Here is a 24,630-nt window from a genome sequence, read left to right as displayed (position 1 = left end):
TGCCAAAGCCATGGACATGATTAGTATGGTTTGCCTCACTTTTTTTCAGACCAAGGAAAATTGCCCTGAGCAAAAATCATTTTCATTTTGAAAATAAGTTCTACCAACAAATAGGTGGTATGGTGATGGGGTCCAACATCCCTTTGCCACAGAACCTTATACTTGGAAACGGTATACCAATGATAGGTTCATACTTTGGAATGGACCAGTGGAAAGGTAACCTTTATTCCAGACCTGGATCAAGAGCCTTGTCAATTTAAGCCTTTCATGCACCAGAAGCAACACAGCAATTAATTTCTTAGACGTCCCGTCTATAAGAGACCACCGGGACTGGGTATGAAATCATACAGAAAATTCACTGACAAGAACTATCTCCTGAGATATGATTACTTTCACCCAGAAAGCCTGAGAAATAATCTCCCCTATGGATAGTTCCTATGTTTATATAGGAGCAGTACTAATATGTTTATATAGGAGCAGTACTAATATATCGGACTATAAAAAAGAGGCAGAAGTCCTCGCTGAGAAACTCATCTAATGAGGATACTTCAGGAAACTGGTAAAACAGTCCAGAAAACAAGCAACACATAATACTATTGTTGGCTGGGTTAGCAGGTAAAGAGAGACATAATAAAGAGAATACATTGGTGTTTGTGAGCACCATTAGCACCTAATCGTAGAAAATGAATGTCCTAGAAGCCAGTCCTGAGTGCCTGCTATCCTACAGAGGTATCTTTGTGGGTCCAAAGAGGAGTGACCTGGCATCTTGTTCCCAAGAATTCCACAAGTGTCATCCAGGGTCCAGACACTGTCTGGGACCATTGGAAAGCCAGACTGCAGTGTGTCGCCCAGAAGAGCGTACCCTGGCATAGTGCTGCTTGACACCGGAGCTTCCAACCACTGAAGAAATCTTCAAGTGGTACTACAACCTTGACAGCTGTCCACTTTTCCCCGGCTGTGGAAGTCCAGTATCATTGCCTGCAGATAAATGGCAGCCAGTGGGTTACCTGCCACTTCTCATTGAAGAATGTGTCGCAAGGTTCCAGACTTGATGGAGGTCTTTAAGGCATTTCAGTGCTTAGGTCTAACTCACTAGAAGCTATCCTGTCACTTGTTCTGCAGCTGCAGCAGCGAAGAATCAAATGGTGACAAACAACAAACCAATGAAACCAGCAACTAATTCTACCACTGCACCCGTCCCCAGCAAAAGTCAATAGGACTCAACCTCACCTCACAGGCATTGTCAAGGTCAACAGTCAGTTTCAGCTTCATGGGACATCCACCACTATTTTAGCAACCTTACCAACAACACCACCACAACAGCCCATCAATGCTGCCTTTCTGTCACTGCTTGAATCCCTTCTCATGCTGACAGCAACAAACCACTGATGACTTCTTCCAGAGGGGTTCCATCCTTGAGGGGCATCATTGAGCACTTCACCTTCCAAGACACTCAAGGTACTGTGATGAGGAGGATGGGTTTCCTCCCTCAGGTTCCATCCAGAGGTCTCCGATTTGTCTTGGACCCAGCTCCCCCATTACTCCCCCATTGCTTCCCTGGTACTTTAGGGTGGTGGGACCTGTAATAGGAAAAGCAGACCATTATTGAACATTTAGAGACTGGTCATTATTATAAAACAAACCATAACCTACCATTTTATTGCAGGTAGCCCAGGTGGGGGGTCTCTACACAGATTGGCATTTTACACTGAAAAGTATTCTGCCAGTGTTATAAAGTAATTTGCCTGCATTTCTACCATGTGGTTTGAAGTTAAAACAGTGCTTAGTAATGTAAGTGCATTTTATGACATATACAAATTGGTGTATTATTCTAAAGAGATACATAAAGAATAACTGTGGTAACACATAGTCCAATATATATTGTGTTAACTGTTGAAGAAGAGTTTCCTGAGTGCAAAGCATGTCTTATTTATCTGTATATAGTCATCTAAACCATATGTTATTTAATAAAACAAGTTGGGTAGCCCATAACAGAGTCTGTAAACATTCTTTTATGGGGGCTTGGGATTCAGTGTACCAAAGAACCAGCCTGCATCACTTCACTTGAGTTGTAGACTTTGTTGCTTGACCACTACTACCATTTGAGAGCCTCTGCTCGGGTGCCTCTGTGCCCCTACCCCTGCCATATAGTGGGTAGTACCGTAGACACCCCTCCATTCTTTACAGATGCAGTTATCATTTTCTATGTTTGTTGAGATTTTGGAAGTGTCTATAATGGGTGTTTTAGGACTACTTTCAATGCATGAAATATATATATATATTAAAGGGATGTTATGGTTCCAAGTAAAACCAAAAAACCCCTGGAATTCGCTTGTTATGGTAAGCTAAGCAACCATAACTCGTGCCAACACCGTGCATTGCTAAGACTAACACCCAGGACATCAAAGATGACATCACAAATGGGAGAGTCCGTACTGTCGTAGAACATTTACGCACATGCGCACCACACCCATTGGTCCTACGAACATTGCGCCTGTCCGTAACTGTCCCTCGCACGAGTGTCACACTTTTAATTAGTTTGAGGACCCGAACACTGTCCGTAGAACACCCGCACGCATGCACACAACCGTTCCTGCACAATTGGAGTCCTGTTGACAGCCGTCCCATTTGCGAACATGTCCGTGACGTCATCATGTGACTGCACCGGCGCTGAGTCTGTGTCCTGATTTGCAGACACTGTCCAGATCCCCAAATATTTTAAAAGTACATTTTTGGACAATTCAAAGTATTTTACAGTAAGAGTGCAGCATTACTCATGCCCCAGACAATGTCCCTGGTGATCTACATACTTTTTGGAACTTTTTGAGCCTTTTTTAGGTGTTCGATCTGTCTGCGGACCAGAACCCCATAAAAGGCCGAACCCTAGAGCTCATCTTCATTCTGTCTTTCTACTATTAAAGATTTACCTGCTTTTGCTGCCTTCGTTGCTCTTGCTGCGATTGCTTCATCAAACCTGATGACATCCGTAGCTGCTGCTGCTCCTGTTGTTGCAACTTATCCTCAGCACCACCCCCACCCCCTCCACCACCACCACCTCCCCAAGGGCCTGCAGAGGGGAACAGGCATGAGGATGTAGAGGAGACCGATGAAGAGGATGAAGAGGATGAGGTAGTGGAAGTCCCTACTACCAGCACTCGCCGTGAGTCTTGGGTGTGGCGGTTGTTTACCACTCTTGGTAGAGTGCCAAAAGCATGTGCGAATAAGGTCACCTGCAATCAGTGCCACATGGTTCTGAGTCGTGGGAGACCTGGTTCATACAGCTTTGGTACGACATCAATGAAGTGACACCTAAAGTCGTTCCACGGTGGGGCTATTCGCAAGGTTGTACCATGTGATAAACTTAGTAGGTTGAGTTCCTCTACAACATCCTCCGTTTCGGCTCCTGTCACCACAAGAGAAACTCCTGTGGGACAGCGCATCCATCCAGCTGCCTCACAGGCCATTCATGATGCTGTTGACCCTTACCTTTCGAGGGTCACAATATTGTGTATGTACTACGATGCAGTATGCTGCAGGGGGGAGAACCTTCAGAGTGCTTTCGAAACTGCGGCCAAGGAGCACAAGAAGGTCTGCCCACTACGTGAATAAGGCCCACCCTACATCTTCCTCTCTCCACCTGCCCGTTCTTATCCCTGTGGTTGGTGTCCCTTCGTTACCCTCCTTTCTCCTCCTTTCCTTGTGTATCATGTTTAAAAAAAAATAATAAAACTAACACCAAAAAAAGGCTATTTTCAGAGCCGCTTTTCACAGTTTAAAAATAGAAGTGACAAATTAATAGTGCAGGGCACTACATTTTTAGAAGTCTGCGGACTGTCCATGTACATTTATTTTTGGCAGGTGCTGCCCTATCAGAACCATTGTACTTTTCTATGGGAGGGAGTGGTGGCTCTGAAAAGAGCCTTTTGGTGGGTTTTATTGTGTTTGAAAAAATTGATTGCTGTAATTCCAAAAAAGGTTGCAATGCATTTTGTACAGTTCTCAGAATAATCTGATTACCAGCGTAAGTAAAATTGACTCCATCTCTGCGAAAAATGTATGTGCTACGAAACATAATATTTTCATTGTGAAAAGAGGACATACCAACATCTCTTAAAAAGGCACAAACAGCCTTATTGACATTGCGCCTCACTTTCTTCATTTGTGGACCAAATGAAGAAGAATGCAGCCACATTTGTCTCTGCGCAATACGAGAAAAAATTACTTGGGAAATTGGAAACATATCCATGACCTTCCTAATACTTTCTTTCATTGCAAATTGCAAAGAAATTCCACACACATGTCCTAAGCTGTTCCATCCACAATGAATTATAATTATGTCTGGATGATGCTGTGTCTCCAAAGTAGCAAAGAGAGGTACCAGGTTCAGCCACTTCATTCCAAACACTCCATGCCAGTGCACTTCCACATGAGGGAATCCAATATCTCCAACCAATGTATCGATGAGTCTCCCAAAATCCAGATAATCTGTTTTCTGAAACACACAGCCATAGCTATCTGCTCTTCTCTCAGGAAAAAGACTTTCTGACAAACTCTCTCCTTACACAACACACCCAGTTAACTTTATTGACCAATCCCTTGCTCTACTCCTTCTCATTTGCATGCCTCTCCACCCCAAAATCCCTGTATCTAATACGTGGTGTCCGCAGACTACCGCCATGTCCGCAGACTTATCAAAAAACTTTGCTTCGTGCCGCCACAAGCAGTTTTGAAATCCGCATCATGGTCCACATTTGTCACGAAGCTTCCCCGTGTATCCTAACTGCAAGTCCGTGCAGCAGCTGCTTAAATATATTCATGAATCTTGACCGCTGCCATTAGCCTCAAGGAGATTCCGTGGGGTCCAAGATGGCCGACAGCAAAATCGAGCCATGCCTCATCTCATTGCCAATGATGCAGGCCTGATCGGATTGGCCCACTGTTTTCTTTTATCCAACCCCCGTCGCCGGCAGGTGAACGCCGGCCCACCCCTAAGGCCACCCACAAGGCTTCCTGTCTGGAGCCTGTCAGGAGCTAAAGGAGCCAGGAGCCACAAACGCTGTCCGACCCTAGCTGACTGTTCGAACCTACCAGGGTAAGTGCTTACATGGCGTCCAGCCAAGCATGACACCGTGCCACCTGATTAGAGCTCTATAACGCTCATATGAGCTCAAGATGATCCCTTGACCTGCCTGTTGCCACCCCCACTCCGACCGTTTCCCTGGCAACAACCGTCCAGCAACACTGTCCAGCTCTTCTTTATACTCTGTTCTGATGTCCTACCATCTTGCACACTACGGCAATTTAATTTAATACCATATTCGCCTCACTGCGTTGTACTATTCTTGCGCCTGATCCTTTTCATTCATCCTGAATTAATCCTAAATTGTGACCCACCTACGGCAGACTCAGCTATGTCAGCATTGTGTGTTACACTGTCCTGGATGACCCACGCTACTATAAATACAACTGTAACCGCATGATAAGCTTACCTGGGTGAATTTTAGGTTATGCATGTGAATTGCTGCGTTTTAGCCCTAATGCTAGAATTTGAACCCTGATGTGTTAATGCCCTGCTATTTGAGCTACTGCCGCTCTAGCCCCACTGCTAAACCGAATCTAGATGGGCTACTACCTCTGCACTGAACTGTTGCCTACTAGACCTTAGTGCTAAACTTGCCTAGTTTAGATATGCCAACGCCCTTGTATTGAATTGCTGCTTGTCAGACTCTAGTGGTAAATTCAAATCTAGGTGTTCTAATGCCCATGTATTGAATTGCTGCCTGTCAGACTCTAGTGGTAAATTCGAATCTAGGTGTGCTAATGCCCATGTATTGAATTGCTGCCGGTCAGACCTTAGCGGTAAAATCGAATCTAGGTGTGCTAATGCCCATGTATTGAATTGCTGCCGGTCAGACCTTAGCGGTAAAATAGAATCTAGGTGTGCTAATGCCCATGTATTGAATTGCTGCCTGTCAGACTCTAGTTGTAAAATTGAATCTAGGTGTGCTAATGCCCATGTACTGATTTGCTGCCTGCCAGACTTTAGTGGTAAAATTGAATCTAGGTGTGCTAATGCCCATGTACTGATTTGCTGCCTGTCAGACTCTAGTGATAAATCAAATCTAGAGGTGTTAATGCCCATGTATTGAACTGCTGTTTATTAGACTTTAGTGATATAACTGAATTTAGGTGTGCTACTGCCCTGCATTCGAATTGCTGCCTCCTCAGACCTAGGTGCTACACGACTGCATGCCAACCACCAACAATTACCTTGCATTACTCCTATCCTGCCCACGCATACAATGTATCTCCATACCCTCTATTCCGTGATACTAAGATTACTTCTCTATACCATGAATTTCTATTACCCGACCACATCACTTAACTTACATGTACACGAGTCCCCACCTAATTTGCACAAACCTACTGACATGATCACCACACCCTGCACTGTCCTCCAAAGGAACCGCAAATTACGTGCAAGGCTCCCAAGGCTTTATGAACCTCTAACCAAAGTATCTCACAGCAAGGTTACTACCAGCCCCCACAGCCCATCCCAGCACCCTCTTCAACTAAACAGTAGATTATATCGCGAGTCTATTCGTGCCCAGAAAAGTACGCATAAATCTTCGGTACCACTGTCAAAACCATCACAACCTGGGACCAAGGGAGCACTGATAAATGCCCGCTCCATGGTAGCCCACGCAACAGACATTGCTGACCTACTCTACAATGAAGATCTGGACTTCTTAGCTGTTACTGAATCCTGGCTACACCCAACAGCAGGCCCTGCAATTATGCTAGCCATTCCAGATGACTATACTCTACTAAGACTTGATCGTACCACCTCTCGAGGCGGAGGTCTTGCCATTATAGCTAAAACTAAATTCCCCCTGACTATTGAGACACCTCCCAATGCAGGATCTTGCGAATCCTTAACTGGCAAACTAACCATATCCAACACACAATCCATCTCCATTAACCTTATTTACTGACCACCTGGCCCCCTAGGGTCATTTGAAGAAGACCTTACCTATCCTATCCAATAATCTCAAGAACTCCTCACAAAGCATTTTATTAGGAGACTTTAACCTGGGCTTTAGTGACCCCGCAGATGCTAATGCCATAACAATTAATAATACCTTAGAGGAACTGGGCTTTACCCAGAAGATCACGGAGCCTACTCATACCAAAGGTAGAACTCTGTCTGGCTAGCTGTGCGCAATTGCCCAGTCCCGATCTCCTCTATACTTCCACTGCCTTGGACAGATCACTACTTGATCTCGTTTACCCTAGAGGCGACACCAGCGCAAATTGACAGTATAGCTCCAGCTGTCCAGGCTAGAAATAAAAAGAACATTACCCCTGAAAATCTGATCCCAATGATCGCACCGACCTTGAACGCCATCCCGGATCACACGGATCCCGCTATGATGGTAGACATATACAACAAAGTCATGCTCTCATCTCTTGATGTCATAGCCCCACTGCAACTAAAAAAGAGCAAACCTAGAAAACACATCAACTCCTGGTTTTCTCCCCATCTTAAAGCCCTCAGACAGGAAAAGCGACGCTGTGAAAAAATCTGGAGATCACATCCCTCAGAAAAAAATAAGAATAACCTAAGTAGACTAGCCTCCCAATACAAAAAAGATATTATCCTGGCCAACCAAACGTCCTACAGCACCCGAATCCTATAAGCCAAATCTAACACCAGAGAGCTCTTTACTATACTAAAAGAGGTTGAATCTCCTGTCCAAGCGCCTGACTCATGCCTCAAGGACAAAAACTGGTGCACGGGTATACAAAATGCCTTAGCCAACAAAATCGCCTCTCTCAAGACAAAGATAAACACCAAAAAAGATTCCCTCCTCTCTTCTACTAAGCCCAGTAGTCTCACCCCTAAAAAGACTCACCCTACTCAGATGCACCCTCATGTGCACAATCCCCAATTTAACTTCCACAGAGTATCTACCAAAGAGGTAGAAAAGGTCATTCTCACTCTCAAACCATCGAATTTCCATGGGGACCTATGTCCTGCACAATTGATTAAGGATGCGGCTCGTGATCTAGCACCATTTATTACCAAACTAATAAATGCGCCATTCACATCAGGCACCGTACCAAACAATCTCAAACAATCATGGGTCCTCCCCTTGCTCAAAAAACTGAATCTAGACCCCTCCACTCCCACCAATTACCGCCCTATCACCACAGTATCGTTCCTTCTTAAAATCATCGACAAAGTAGCTTACCAACAAATCCAACACCACCTCGAGCACTTCCAGCTCTTAGGAGTCAGAAAATCGGGCTTCAGGCCTCAACAATGCACCAAAACTGCACTCATAGACCTTAAGGCACAGATAGATGAGCTGAGAGATCGGGGCATGACTGCACTATTGCTACTTCTTGATCTCTCAGCTGCCTTCGACCTGGTCGACCACTAGATCTTATGTGATCACCTTCAAAAAGCAGCCCATTTCTCTCAAGAGGCTACTGACTGGATCCAATCCTTTCTAAATAACCGCACAATGAGAGTCTCCTCTCTACTAGCAGCAGCCGACCCTGTGCCCATCACCTGCGGCGTGCCCCAGGGATCATGCGTTTCCTCGACACTGTACAACATATTCACAAAGCCCCTTTTTGATGATCTAGATGGTCTGGGTATCACCTACACCAATTATGCCGATGATACCCAGATCCTCATCCCACTGACGGGGGATTATGACAAGGATTTGGCCTTCGTCAATAGGGTGTACCTCATCATTCAGGCATGGATGGCCTCACACGGTCTATGCCTGAATGATGACAAAACAGAACTCCTCATTTTGGGATCGCCACATAACCTTAGCCAATTGGACCAAAATTACTCCTCCTTCGGTAATTGACAACAATAAGATCACAGTAGCCAAGGAGGTCAAAACCCTCGGCTTCTACCTAGACTCTACTCTCACCTTCAAAAAACAAGTTAATGCCATGGCTTCGACCACATCCTATACATGCAAACTCATCAGAGCAGCTAAACCTTTTCTCTCTCCATCCAATTGCATCACACTAGCCAGGGCGTTGATCCTGTCCAAGCTGGACTATTACAACGCACTATATGTAGGCTGAAACAAATATATCACTAACAAAATACAAATCCTTCAAAATAATGCCCTAAGAGCGGCCCTCAGTATCCCGAAGAAAGCCCACATTTCTGACTCTAGAAGATCCGTCAATTGGCTATCGACTAATGACAAAATATTCCTCAAATCGGTATCCCTGACTCACAAATGTCTCCACCAAGCAGCCCCTCAAAACCTTATCACTAGATTCACCAGACCTACTTCCTCTCGCCCCTACAGAATGGCCAACTCTAATCTCCTTCTGGTGCCTATGTTTAAACGTACAATGTCTGGAGAGAACAGCTTTCCGGTAAAAGCAGCACAATTCTCGAACTCCCTTCCTCCTCCTTGCAGGGAGGACCTTCCCTACCGCCAATTTAGATCTAAGACCATCCATTGGCTCAAGGCTCACGACACATAACGACTGCCAGCTCCCTTGTTGCCCTGATGCCCCACACCACTATATTTGTAAATATGTACATTTAGGTTGTCATCTGTTTGGCATAGATATCTTTCATGAGACAACCGGGATTTTTTATATAATATTGCCTATATTGTTTATCGCTGTAATTTATGCCTCCTCGGTGTGTATTGTTTCTATGTTACGCGTCCAGCACTGTACCCACAGCTGGACCGCGTATCTTTGTATGTAACCAAGCTTTGCAATCCTCTTTTTGCCTCTGCGCCTTGCTACCTCTCGGTTAGGTGCGCAATATAATTAAAACAAATATAAAATACAGGCTGGGACCACAGACACAGGGACTGCCTCCTTCACGTCAAGGAAGAAGCCTTTGTGCAATGAGGAACTGGACTGCCTTGTGGACTACGTGAATGCCCACAGCCGTGACATGATAGTGGGGCCGAATTGTCACACTACGGCTGCCCATCGGAATACCCACTGGAAGCATGTTGCGGATAATGTGAGTGCATTCGGCCATGAGGTGTGCACAGGTGCCGAGTGCAATAAGCATTGGAATGACCTCAAACGCAGCACTAAGGCCACGTGTGCCTCTAATTACAGCATGACTCTGGTGACTGGCGGTGGGCCACCACCTGAGGAGGATGACCTCACTCAACACGAGGCACTAGTTGCGGAGTTCATACCAGAAGAAATGGTCGAGGGAGTGGGAGAGATGCAGGGCTTTGATGTCCAGTCCTGTGAGTGTTGTAGCGCATATGTCCAGCCCATGTGTGTTTTGCCTGTGTGATGTGTTGTGCTTGACTGCCACTACATGCTATGTGTGCATGGTTCACATGTGCTAGTCATGCAATGCTTCACTGATGCGTGCTTGCTGTGCAGGATGGTGGACATGTAGAGCAGACGGGGAGTGTCCTCATCACCACACTTGCAACCTACTCACATGCTAGTCACCCAGACGCCCCTCCGGTCCATGTTCCTGCTCTCTGGCCCTTCTGCATGTAGCCCGGGGTGGTTTTCCTCTCAGCACTGGGACTATATCATTGCATGACTGACGTGCATGTGTCCTCTGCCTGCATGTGGGTACTCCACATGGGCATGCCCCCTTGCCCCTCCACCCCCTCTGCACCCCAATTACACCATTGCACTGTTGTGCAACTTTTTGCGCTATTGCAATGGCCTGTTCAAGCCTCCTGTGGGCATGCTAATTTCCACCAGCCAACCTGCCAGACACATGCAGTGGGGTATATCCTCTGCCCTTCATACAGGGTGTCTCACTTGGACTGTGCAGATGGCAGATGCTATGCAGGGACATGAGTGCCCATTCATGCTCCATGTGCATTACATGCATGCCCCTATGTGTCCTTGCCTGGATGATCAATGTAGTATGTGTCTTGTATGAGCAACATTTCATGGGATTTCTTCAGCCACCCCATGCCCACTCTGGCCCTGTCCTGCATCACACACATGTTTAGGGTGTCGCAGTCTCTGTGGGGCACAATCCTCCCCCAGTTTCAGGCCCACTGACTCTGTCCAACTGGTGTAGTGGCTTTTGCACACTCAGGTGTACTAATGAGGGTTCGTCATGGGTCCTGCTTACTGTCCCATCATCATCTGCTGTGTTGTCAGTTGACTCAGATGATGCCATAGACGCCAGTCAACACTGTCTGCCAATAAACAGGTCTCTGTTCAGCCTTTTGCTACCAAGCAAGACATCCCTGGATTTTCACTGAGAGGCGTGGGGGGGGGACTTTGCTTGTAGCCATGCAACCCATTGCATGCACATTGCACGTGATGCCTGAACTAGCCCTTCCACTGGCTTCAAGATTATTGATACACATTATGAAGTACTTGTGCATGTCGATAGTGAGTAACGTACACATGTACACTGCATCAACCCGCTTCTGAGCCATGTAACACCGTTCTATATGCCTACTCACTGATGCTATGTCAAATTGACCAGGCATCCATGGCAGGTTATCTTTTGTGTGCGACATGTCTGCTTCATGTGTTGGCTGTCTGTGTGATGTCTATGTGTATGTGTGTCATGTGCTTCTGACATGTGTACTAATGCATTTTTTCTCTCCACTTTTCAGATGATGATGCAATGGAGCCAGAGGATGGTGTTGTCATGCCAAGCACAGGGTTTTTATCACAACCACAACCTGGCACAAGTGGGAGCCGTGGGGTGGTAGTCCACGAAAAACCCACGTGTGCTTCAGACCATCTTGTCTTTGGCTGGCTCTTTGTCTTTGAGTCCAGCCCAGATGACCACTCTGACAGCCATGTCGAGTTGGATGAGCATCAGGTCCAGACGTCAGGGGTGAGTGATTCTGATGTGGACACTGCTCTGTCCACAACACCTGCACTGAGGGGCCAGTCAGTGGAGGGACCTCCGCCTGTGGTGGATCGGGACGCAGGATCACCCTCCACACCAGTCACTGATGTGCCTGGGGCATCATGTAGACGGGGGCATGTAGTCGTGCAGCCGCGAGCAGTGCCAAGCCAACAAGGACGGACGGTCCTTTGGTCCCGCAGGTGTCAAGCCCAGCAACACGGTGGCTGCATGCCACCAAGGTATACTGAGTGGGTGCAAGACATGACTGCCAATTCAGAACGTCAGGGGGCAGCACTTGATAACATCGCTGCGAGCATGGAACGTGTGGCCCAATCCGTGCTCCCTGAGGGCCGAATCTCGGCCCCTCAGATCCACTCTGGATGCCCTCTTGACATCACAAAGGGTGCAGTCAGAGGAGAAGTTTGAGCAGCTTGAGCGTACCATCTTGGCTGATCTACATGCTTGCCGGGAGGTGCATCAGTTGTCCAGCCAGACCACGCAGGAAGAACTCTTTGCTTCACATGTTACCTTGCAAGAGGAAGCACATGTATCACGGGAGGTTCTGCATGCAGACCTGTGTGTCATTGCCGCACAGAACCAAGCTCACTCATCCGCCAGACTTGCTGTGGACGAGGGGCAAGCTGCGCCTAGGCATGGTCAGGCTCCTGGCCCACGTCGTCCTTCACAGGAAGAGGCAGACTCGGACAACGAAATATCTTCCACACAGGTCGTGTTGTGCGGGCGTTGAGCCCATGGAGGATTTTTTTTGTCTCAACATCATCGCATGTGGGTGTTGAGGTGCACCCTGTACCTCCCCCCTCCTGGGTGCTTCCCCCCACGTTGTATGTGGCCATTTTTGATTTTTTCTTTTAGGTTAGTTAGTTAATATTAACTATTTGATAGTTATTTTAATTAGGTTATGTAGGTTGTTCATAATTAGTTTAATTAGTTAATATAGTTTAATATTGTTTGTCCATTGTGCATTCATGTGACTGTGTGGTGCTTTGTCGATTTTGAAAGCATCCACTGTCTGTTCCAGCTGGGTCCTTCAAGCTTGTCTTGTGTATGTGTTTGTAGCTTGGGGTCCTGACTCACATATGCCACTCCTGCTTCCCTTATCCATGGGCTTGCTAGGATGGTTCGGTGTTACAAAATATTACACAAGGGCTTTGGACTTGCCTCATAACTGTGGCCTGTCTGCTGCTGTTGTACTTCTGTTAACACCCCTAGTGGGGATTAGTTGCGTTTCATCCACCCTATGTCTGTAATGAATTTGGGGAAGTATGTGATTGATTTATGCATTAATTGATGTGGATTGTGATGTATGTCATTTTCTTGCCTGTATATGTGCTTGATGCACATGCTGTAGACAGTAGCCTGCATCCTTGGCCTGTCAATGATGGTGGGAAGAGTTTGGATGTAGCTCTGTGACGTGGACCAGTGACAACCAGCATGAAGACACACACACAGGGAACTTTCATGTCTTATTGATTTCTTTAATGCCCTTTCGGCAGGAAGATGAGCCTCCAGACTACCTTTGCCAGCAGACACAGGGACAACAAATCCAGAGAACTGGGCACATTCGGTGGTGCAGATGTGTGGATGTGTGCGCAAGCACAGGCACAGGGCTTGTGCGAAGACGTCCAACAGAAGCATATGTGTTTCCAGGATCTCCAGCCAAGGTGAGCAGTACAAGGGCCGAAAACGCAGCCAACCTTCCACCAGGCCACTTTCACATGCATGCTAAGTGGCACCAGTGCTGGGGAGTGTTGACAGGCATTGCTGGAGAAGCACACAGTACAGCTGGCATGCATTGAGGGCCAAATGCCAAGTGGCTTTACAAGTTGTCAGGGGCACACGCAGGGGACATCAAACATTTCCTGGAGTACCCCCTGCTCCATTAAAGCATAGTTATTAGGTTAGGAGCATTCCTAGCCAGATACTGATACGACGCACAGGGACACCCAGCGAGGGACAGACTCGTGGCCAGTGCACGTCATTTGTGTGTGCTAATTGCCAGGTGCACTACCTATTGAAATATGCGGCTGACAGAACACAATTTGTACAGAGACAGATGTTCTGAAGGTCAAGGTGATGTGTAAGGGAGGGACTTTTGTTGTTGGACAGTTGGTTTGGGCTACAGTGTTTTGGGCACTCTGACATTGTAATTGTGGGGTACTATGTGCATGATGTGTTGTGCTGGTCAATGCCTGTCCCTGTGTTGTGTTTACTTTTCAGGTGTCAGGGGATTGGTGTGGTTTGACATGCTGGGGGGTTCACATGGCCAATGTTCACATGTGATGTGTACAGGACACTGAGGGTCACTTGATTTCACATGCATATATTGAGTGCATGTCCCTAATGACACACACAGTTGCTCAATGATCCACCACACGTACAACCACCCTCCCATGGCCACAGGTGCACAAAGATTGCATTCTCAGGCCCGCTGTGTCCATGCAGCACATGATCTGTTACCATTTGTGTATCCTGTACATGTGTCATTTGGTTGTGGATGTGATTAGTCTTTTTCATGTGATGCTCAAGGTGTATCTGCAACACAATGGCTGCTCAAAGTGCTGCGTGCTGAGCAGTGTGTTGCAGGAGACACACACAGCACACGTGTTCAGGAGTAGGGATTGTGGCTTGCCCAATGTGCATGTGAACAGGCATTCAGTGTTGTGTTCATGGTAGGACTTGTGGATAGCATTTGTTTATGGCTTGGTATGTGTGGGAGGCTGTTGGTCAGTCATTTCATCTGATTCCATGTCAGGCGTCATTGTCTCGGGACACTTTCCATTTATCACATGCCACTTCGTATCTTATTGGTCATGTGTTGGGCTTTTGCTATTGTATACCATGTCATGGTGTGGCAGACAAGGGTGATGTGGGTTGGGAGGGTTTGGATGGCTTACCAGGGATTGTCATGGCCTGTTTGGGGGGGGTGTGATGCACACCTTGCATGTGTTCCTTTTTTGGGCACACAGGATTGGTTATGTTTAAGAGGCTAGGGATGCACACATTGTACCACTTCCGTGGCAACATTCTCAGGGTGGTAAGGTTGTGGCAGTTGACTGTCTCTTTGTCATCGATTGTCATCTGATATGTGCCAGGCCTGTGTGCACTCCGCAGGGGTGGAAGTTTAGGTGAAGAATGTGGCCACAAGCTGGGTCCGGGCTGCCCACGTGCCCTGTCTGCTCCCATGGGCAGCGCCTGGGCCTGTGGTTGGGGATGTGGGGCCACCACCATGTCCACCGTTAGCTCCCGCCATGTTGCAACATGGTGCAGGACACATGCTGCCACAATGATCCTGCAAACTACTGGGGGTGCATATAGTAGCTGCTCACCAGAGCGGTCAAGGGAGCGGAAGCGTGACTTGAGCACTCCAAATGTGCGCTTCACTATGCCCCTGGTTGCAATATGGGCATCGTTGTATCTTACCTGGGTGGTGTGGTGGGGTTCTGGATTGGCGTCATCATGTGGTTGCTCAGAGGGTAGGCACTGTCCCCTGGGGAGGTGATAATAGTTGTGATTATTAGGGTGTTGGTATTTGTCTGTGTGTGACATGCATGCATGTGCACAGGCATTTGTACTCACCTAGGAGCCATGTGTCACCATGCTGCCCAGCTTCCAGGGCCCGGCTCAAGGCAAACATTCTGTATATGAAACTATCATGGCTGGAGCCAGGGTAGTTTGCATAGACAGAGGTGATGATTCCTTTAGCATCGCATACAACCTGCACATTGATGGAATGCCAGTGCTTGCGGTTCCTATAGATGTGCTCAGTTGACGTAGGTGGACGTAGGGCCACATGGGTGCAATCTATGGCACCAAGCACTTTGGGGAAGTGTGCCACCCTGTAAAAGTCCCGGACCACGGCCTGTTTTTCTGCGGGTGTTCTGGGCATGTATATGTGCCTGCAGACTGAGGGGCGTGCAGTGATGATTGCCAACACCTGGTGTAGGCAGCGTGACTGCATGGCCTGTGAGTCCCCCACCACTATGGCAGTTGTCCGCTGAAATGACTCAGTCGCCAAAAAATGCAGGTCATTGAGCACCTTCTCCAAGGGGCTCAATGCGTGGGAGTACAGGGTGGGTGATGTAAGGTCATCTTTCCACTCCCTGACAAGGTCTAGGATGATATGAGGTGGAAACCTATACCTGCCATAGAAGTGGTCGTCAGGCATCCCAAAAAGGCTGGTCCATGGCAAAAAAATGCGGGCCCTGGCAATTCCTCTCTCCTGCGGTGTCCCATTATCAGTGCTGCTGCTGCGACAAATGGGGCATTCATCGTAGTGGTATATACGTGTTTGTTGTTTGCGCGCACTTTTATGCTGTGCGCGGGGACGCTTCTGCCTGCCTTCGTGCGGCGGACGTGTTGACGCCTGTGCGTGTCTTTTCCCGTGCGCAGGTTTCCCATATCCGAATCCATGAATACGAGTTGTTTGCGTGCGTGTGGGCATTTCCGTATATTTCCCTGCAGTACTTCCCCTGTTACGCCTTCTTTTTCACGGGTTGTTCCCCATTCCGCGTGTTACGCCCCGTGCCCCCCCCTTTTTGGTGTGTGCGCGGATGTTGTGCACTTTCCCTGTGCACGTTGCACACAGCGTTCGAGCTGTTGCAATGACGTGTGTGCCCGTGTACGCCACACATGGGTTTGGCGCACATCCCGAGGAAAACACGTGCATGGACTTCCATGAATCGCACGCCTGTTTTCTCACGCTTGCGCCTGTTTGCGCCAAGATTTTCAGCGCACATTTGTTCCATGAATCGGCCCCCATGTGTCACTGTGAAGATGATACAGAAGACTCTACTGAAATCAAAACTGAACAATGAGCAGAGTAGCATTTTTCAAGAAGTAACAAAAGAAATTGCACATGGTCTACAACATGAAAATAAAGAATGTACCTGCCAAAATTACAAACCTATATTACTTTTTTTTAATTTTTTTTTTTTTTATTACTTGTATTTAATCATTAAAAGATTTTTACAAGAGCGCTTTCTGGAGTGGATGCAAACCTTTCTAATGTTGCCTGGTGAATGGTTTGAACCTTACATTTTAATTCCTTATCAGTGCATCTAAAACCAAGCTTCCGGAGTAAGATTTATACTTTCCAAAGCCAATTTTAATAGTATAGCAGTCGCCGTATGCCATCGAGTCTTTTCGCCTGTGATTAGGCGATTCCACCAAATATCTTCATTTCCTACAAATGATGTAGCCGTCAAGGGGGTGAAGTAGGTGCGCCTGGCCTGGTGAAGAGCTGGACATCTCATCAATAGATGTTTTATAGATTCAAAGTCATCTGGATATGCACATAGTCTCCAGGGTGGTTTCTCCAAACCCGCTCTTATCGCTTAAATTTCTCCGGTCGGTAAGACATTTAGACGGGCTCTTAAAAGGATTCTCATCAGTCGCTTATCGGGATATTTTTTACAGTACGCCATCGGTTCTTTTAGTTTGTTGGAGTTCAAGGGAAGGTGAGCTAGGAGTTTGCACGCTGAAACTAAATCGGCCGTATTGATCCAGTCCCAACATTCAAGTTTTTTTTTTATCCTCGTTGGATTTTCTTTGAGTTCTGCCTCAGTACATGACATTTGCCGTAGTTTTTGTTTTTGATCCGCGGCCCATTGATTCATAGACTGATTTGAGCCTTTTTCCAGTTCTACTGCCATTATTTGGTAGATTTTGAGACTCTCAGGGTGAATGATTTTCCTATATAGTTGCAAAGAACTATGATCCACTACGGCCTTCAGAGAGAGTAAACCTAGCTCTCGCCTGATTGGAGCAATCGGCGTTGAGTTTGGAAGACCCAAGACGGCTCTCCATATATGGCCTTCCAATTCTTGCCATGTTGAAGGCGGAAAAGAGGGTATGGCATCCATGCCGTAAGTCAGAGATGGAACAATCTTAGCTTTATAATAGTTTATAGCCGGTTGGAGTGAAAACTTTCCATATTTCCGATCGACCATTCTTAACTGTGCTGTAAGATTTTTAGTTTTCGCCCATAAGCTGGCTTGCATATTTCCCGATTTCTTCGAGGTATCTAGATGGACACCCAGATATTTAAACAAGTCTACTACTTCAATTTGTGTTCCCTTGAGATGCCAGTGAAACCTCTCCTTTTTTTTGGTGGCAGTTTTTTGTAGAATCAGAATCTTAGTTTTTGCTTTGTTGATCTCCAGATTATTATCTTGAATGTATGTTGACAGATTATCCAGTTGGCGCTGGAGACCCACTTGGGTGTGATCAAGTAGAATCAGGTCATCAGCATACAGCAATCTTGGGATCGGTGTCACACCTATCTTAGGCGGAAATATTCTGATGTTACTTTGACTGTCCTTAAAGTCTCCCAAGTATGTTATAAATAACGCCGGGGCCAAAGGGCAGCCTTGCGTGACTCCACGACCTGTTGGGATGGATTTAGATAGGAGGCCTGCGTTGTTTAGGCGAACTCTTATACATGTGTCTGTATGGAGGCTAACTATGGGTTCCAAGATTTCGTTTGGACAGTCCCAGGACTTCAATTTTGCCCAGAGTTTCTGCCTATCCACTCGATCAAAGGCCTGTGATAGGTCGACAAATGCAAGAAAAATTCGGGGACCGCCAGTCAAAACTTTTTCTTTGAGTAGCGTCAAACACATAATGTTTGCGCTGGTGCTTGCATTCTTCTGGAAACCAGTCTGTAGAGGATCAAAACAAGTCGCTGAGAGCGCCCATTTCCGAAAGTAAGACAAAAGCATGGAGGCGAAGATCTTTCCAATGACGTCCAAGAGAGCTATTGGCCTGTAATTCGCAGGGTCCGCTCGTGATCCTTTTTTGAAAATAGGAACGATCAAGGCTTTAGACCATGAATCCGGCACTGTTCTTTTTTGTCTGCATAGACTGAAGATTGCGCCGATGAGGTTAGACCACTCATCTGGATGTTCCTTTAACTATACTACTATACGTCAGTGGTCAAGCTCGTTCAGGGAAAATATCCTTAATCAAAATCATCAGCAAGTTCCTTCAACAATTGACAAACAACAAACTGTCAGCTGTTGTAGCTGCCCCCACAGGTTTAACTGCCTACAACCTAGGCAGTGTCACTTTAAACTGATTACTACTCCTTCCAGTAGAACACCAAAACAAATTAGAATATTATATACATTATACAGAAGCTGCAATAGAACTACGCAGAGTTTTGAAACAAATGAAAATGCTACTAATAAATGAAGTGAGCATGTTCTCCAACCGAATGTTGGCTTTGATTCACCTCAGATTACAAGAAGTACTCAAAACAAACTACGAAGAGCTCTTTTTAGGAAAATACATTATTGATTTCAGAGATCTTCTTCAATTAACACCAGTGAAAGGTGAACCTATTTTTAAAACCTTAGGTCACAAACTCTGCCGTAAAACTGTTGGCAGCATGAAAATGTCAACATATGGCAACATTTCCAATACAGAGAAATAACAGAAAACATGCGCCAGTCTGCAGACCCCACATACGCCAACATTTTTAAAAAAAGTATTAGAGTTGGTGTAGTATCTCAAGAAGCACAATCAATATTATAAAGCCGGCACATCCATGCACTGTATGGCCATAACTCATGTGCTACTGATGTCATGGAAATATTAGCACACAAGAATGGCAATTGTATGTCCTTGATGCAAACTCTTGCAAGCTGTTCAAAATTCAATGAAACAATATTTAAAAAAGAAATGCAACCAATAATTGAAATTTGCTCCACAGACAAACTGGACGTACATGGTATGACACTACCCATGTGTCAACAATACTAAATATCTTACAGAACTCAACAGTTGGTTTGGAGAAAATATTAAAATTATCTTTAAACTGTAGAGTAATGCTTAAACATAACCTTGACGTGGAGCAAGGACTAGTTAATGGAGCACTTGGTACAGTTGTTGGCTTTCAAACATACACACGTGACAGCATTCAGTTTGTCAATATTCTCTTTGACAAACTATCAGAAGTAAAAAGGATAAGACGCTCAAGCGCCCGATTCCTCCTTTTCAAAGACATGTATGTACGCAGAGAACAATTTTCTCTAACTCTAGAATACACAGTTACCATTCACAAATCACAAGGTCTTACCTTAGATAAAGCATTGATACATATTGGGAACACAGTCTTTAAAGAAGGCTTGAGCTACGTAGCACTATCATACTTACGTACACTTGACGGTCTATTTCTAATCAACTTTGATGTAAGTAAAGTAAATGCTGATATTCCTTGCATTTTAGACTACAATAGAATACGTTCACTGTACACCCCCATCTAAAAACCTATCCTGTTCCACAAAAAGCTAAACGTAAAAGAAAACTACTTCAAACAGAAATGCAACAGGATCTCACTGTAAATCCTCCAAAGAGAGAAAAAGAAGATCGTACTTCATCAATTGGTACAAACAAAGAAGAATCTACTACTCAAAGTAACTCAGTTACTTCTTCAAAGAAGCAACACACACCCCGAAGAAATGACTTGGACACAGAGCTATCAGATCCATTCAAATTTTCAAATATAACTGGTGTAAATTGCTACGCAAATGTAGTAATACATATTCTATTCCAATTGTCACCAAATATTCACATTTACTTACACAATACAGACCAATTGTGTTTGCAAATGTTAGTCCTTCATAGAAATGCAACCAACATTCCTGACAACACATACATTGTTCATGGAATAAGACAAGAATTGGACTACTGTGCCGAAATGGTGAAATTCACTATAAACTGACAAGAAGATCTGCAAGAATTTCTTATGTACTTACTACAAATACTGGAAAACAAAAACATACCTATAAATGAAATCTTTCAGATTTCATATATGTGGAAACATACATGCACTCTCTGCAACCATGTGGCGCAGGAACAAATCCCTAATGAACACTTTGTGTATGTATCCCTACCTAACTGTGAATCTATTCCATTTCAGCAACTTGTACAAAATGCAAACCATGACAGATTATGTACTACCTGCAATTCAGATAATCGCTCCACCTAACAAATACAAACACATAGGGCCTCATTACGACTCAGGCGGTAAGGGTTTTACGATGGCGTAAACAGCGCCGACCCTTACCGCCTGAGTACGAGGTCCCTTAGCGCCATGGCGGATTTAACACCTGCTTCTAGCAGGTGTTAAAATCCATGGCGCTAAGGGACCATAGAGTTAATTACGCCACCGTAATTTACGGTGGCGTAATTAACGCCTTCCCAACTCCCATTATGCCCTATGGGGCAAAAATGGGAATGGGGAAGGGTAAATGGGGATTGGGGACTTACCGCCCGCCAACCTCGGAATGGGGCGGTAAGTCCGCCAACCACCATGGCGTAAACGTAGTTTACGCCATGGTGGTAAAGTCACGGCCCAGGCGGTAACTTACCGCCTGGGTCGTAATGAGGCCCATAGTAAATATGTAATACTAATGCTTTTACGTTACAATGCAGATGGTACCAAAAACAACTGCAAGCTGACTGGATTCACACATGGTAAAGTATCACTTGGTGAGAAAACCTTCACAACAATAGGCATAAGCTAGCACGCAGGAGCGAAAACCTATGCAGGTAAATAGACTGCATATATAAAAATGAATTGTGGATGGTTTGAATGTAATGATAGTACCATTACTATGAAGCAGAGATTGCCAGCAAATCTTATAAACACTTATTTAATATTCTTAAAATCAAAATTTTATTAACTAATCTGTGCATAAACATTAATAAAACTTGAATTAGAAAATTATGAACCGTTAGAATACGTCAACAGGCTGCGCCAAGATTCTGCAACAACCAAACAGATAAATCAATACCACTAAAATATAGGAAGAAATAAACAGTTAGAATACACCAAAAGGTATCTAACTGCCCAAAAAATCTGCAACAATCCAACAGACAGATGAGTAACTTGAAAATATAAATAGAAAAATTGTAACCAGTTAGAATACGCCAGCAGGTATCTAACTGCCCCAAGATTCTGCAACAACCAAACAAATAAATCAATACCACTAAAATATAAGAAGAAATAAACAGTTAAAATACGCCAACAGGTATCTAACTGCCCCAAAAATCTGCGACAACCCAACAAATTGAACATTAGCCAGAAACAACAAAAAAACACTGAAAACAAAGAAAGAAATATATTGTACCCTAACAAAAAAGGTTTTTTTTTTTATCCAGCATGGATTTTTTTCCCACAGACCCAATGATTTAAGAAACAAACACAGAAACTGAGAAAATTGCACAGTACACTGGTTTGTAAACTACTAAATATGAGGGTCTAAATAATGCAAAAATGTCTATCATGCAATGCAATAACTCATTATGAACTACCTACACTAACATGATCTTTTCTTTTATCATTTTGAAAAATAATATCTGCACCAGTTACCCAAGCCATGAAAAAAATATATTCAATCACAAAACGTCCAACAGTAAGTATATAATAATTCAACTCACAAATACTGCTCAATAACACAACCATTGAAGCAAACATCTAACCATACACCACAATGCAAAATGTTTACTTCCATGGATATCTTATTCTGCAGTGTTTGTTACCAAACTCTACAATCTTAATTGCATGACATAGCCAAAACTTCACATACAAACTATAAAAATCAAACAGTGCACAAACTAGATTTGTGGATATTTGATGGATGTTTGATTCTACGGGTGTGTTATGCTGCAGTGGTTGTGACCAGGGCCTAGATTCTTGGGTGCATAGCCTACGGCCTACGGCCTTCAACCCAGCCAATCAGCAAATACGTTGCATGTCTGTGGACATGATGAAAGCCAATTAGCCAATCGGTGTCCTGTCCACGGAGCGAACAGGGAAATGTGTCCCCGGAGCGGACATAGATATCACACATTTTTTAGACCTACTTTTTGTCCTTTTAAAAAAAACTACTGGACGGATTTAGACCAAATTTTCAAAAGCACACTTTTGGGACCAGGCCGCTGCTCCTGCCACACATTTGGTGCAAATCCATCCAGCGGTTTGAGCTGTAGGCGTGAGCAAAGTTTTTTCCCCATTCACTCTATGGGAAAAAAAGACATTTTGGTACCCCCCATTATAACTTTGCCCCCCCTGCACCAAGCCTCACTAAACTTTGCAAAACAAATCAGAGCGGGCCATATACTTTTTTTGCAAAGTTTGGTGAGGATTCGTCCAGGGAGAGCAAAGTTATAAGCCACCCAAAAAGTGCTCTTCCTATGGGATTAGCAACTTAACCATAACTACACGGCCACTACCGTGGGCCGTGTAATATCAGTGTAAAAACGTTGTTAAAGGGACGTCATGGTTAAGTTGCGGTACTAAAGACCTATCAAATTCAGTGAAAAAACATTGTTAAAGGTATGTTATGATTTAGTTGCTCTACTATAAAGCTATCAAATTCAGTGCAAAACCTCCAGGAATTCACCAGTTACGGTAAGCTAGGCAACCATAACTCGCGCCAACACCGTGCACTGCAAGGACTAACACTGATGGCATCAAAGATGACATCACAGATGTCATTGATGACCTCACTGATGACATCACATGTGCATTTGCTTTGCATGAAAAGTCTGTAGAAGGGATTCTTATTATAATGTTGGCCCAAAACTGTCAGGGGTCATTGGGAGAAATGTCATGAGCTACGAAGTTCATTTAGCAATGCATTGCTATAAACACCATAGTATTAGGGAATTATTTGCAGTATAGGAACCTACTCATGTAGAAACATAGGTATTATGTGCAGCATACACCATAGAGGTGAAATATTCCCCATCTTGACATGTTGGATAGTAAAATAATAAAAGCTTTAATGTTATAGTTTTATGTACTGTGAAACATGTAATAAGTAGCTAATGAAGCCCCACTTACTAGATAATTGTAGTACTAAAGACAAAACATAAAGAGAGCTCAATACACATAAATATCATCATGTACAAGGTAAGTAAAGTAAGCAAGAAAGCAGGAGTACGACTCGAAAGTGTTCAGAACGTAACTCATCTTCATGTACAGAAATGATTGCTGTGTTTTTAGCCTGCTTCTTCCCCTATGTATATGTATCATACAATATCACTGGACCTTAAGGAAAGTAGTGTAAGAACAACACATACAAATATGAGCATATACAGGGAAAGTAAAGTAAGCAAAAAAGCAGCAGTACTACCAGAAAGTGTTCATAACCTAACTGAGTATCTTCATGCACACACGATTGCTGTGTTTCAAGGCTGCTTCTTCTCCTATGTATATGTATCATATGATGTGACTGAAATGTAAGTAAAGTAGTGTAAGAACATATAAGACGGGTAACATCTATAAATATGTCAGTGAAGAAAACCAACTGGTCCAGATATTGATATTGATATTGATATTTTATTTCTATCGTGCTCGTACACAAGTGTTTCAGAGCTCAACAAGGCAAGGGAGGGGAACAGAGGAGAACAAAACAGCGATCTTACTAGGCCTACTGACATTGAGAATGTGCAAGGGCATGTGAGAGGGGGAGGGGAAAAGTGCATGGAAGGGGGGAGAAGTGGAAAGTACGAAGCAGAGGAGAAACAGATAAATAGCAATAGATACATAATAAAAGCAACAAACAGTGGTAGTGCAGCCAGCAATTTACAAGTGTTAAGTTTAAGGAAGCAGACAGGGTAGGTGTGATAAGTGCAGGAAGACAAAGGGGTGGCTGTATAGGTACAGATACAGAACCCAGTGCAAGGGGTGGCCCGGAGGCAGTGCAAGAGGGTGGCAGGGTGAGCATGTACCTGGG

Source organism: Ambystoma mexicanum, chromosome 4q, assembly GCF_040938575.1.
Source record: "Ambystoma mexicanum isolate Mex_15411 chromosome 4q, UKY_AmexF1_1, whole genome shotgun sequence".
NCBI classification, from domain to species: Eukaryota; Metazoa; Chordata; class Amphibia; order Caudata; family Ambystomatidae; genus Ambystoma; species Ambystoma mexicanum.
The sequence above is the reverse complement of the archived record's forward strand: the minus strand, read 5'-3'. Positions refer to the sequence as shown.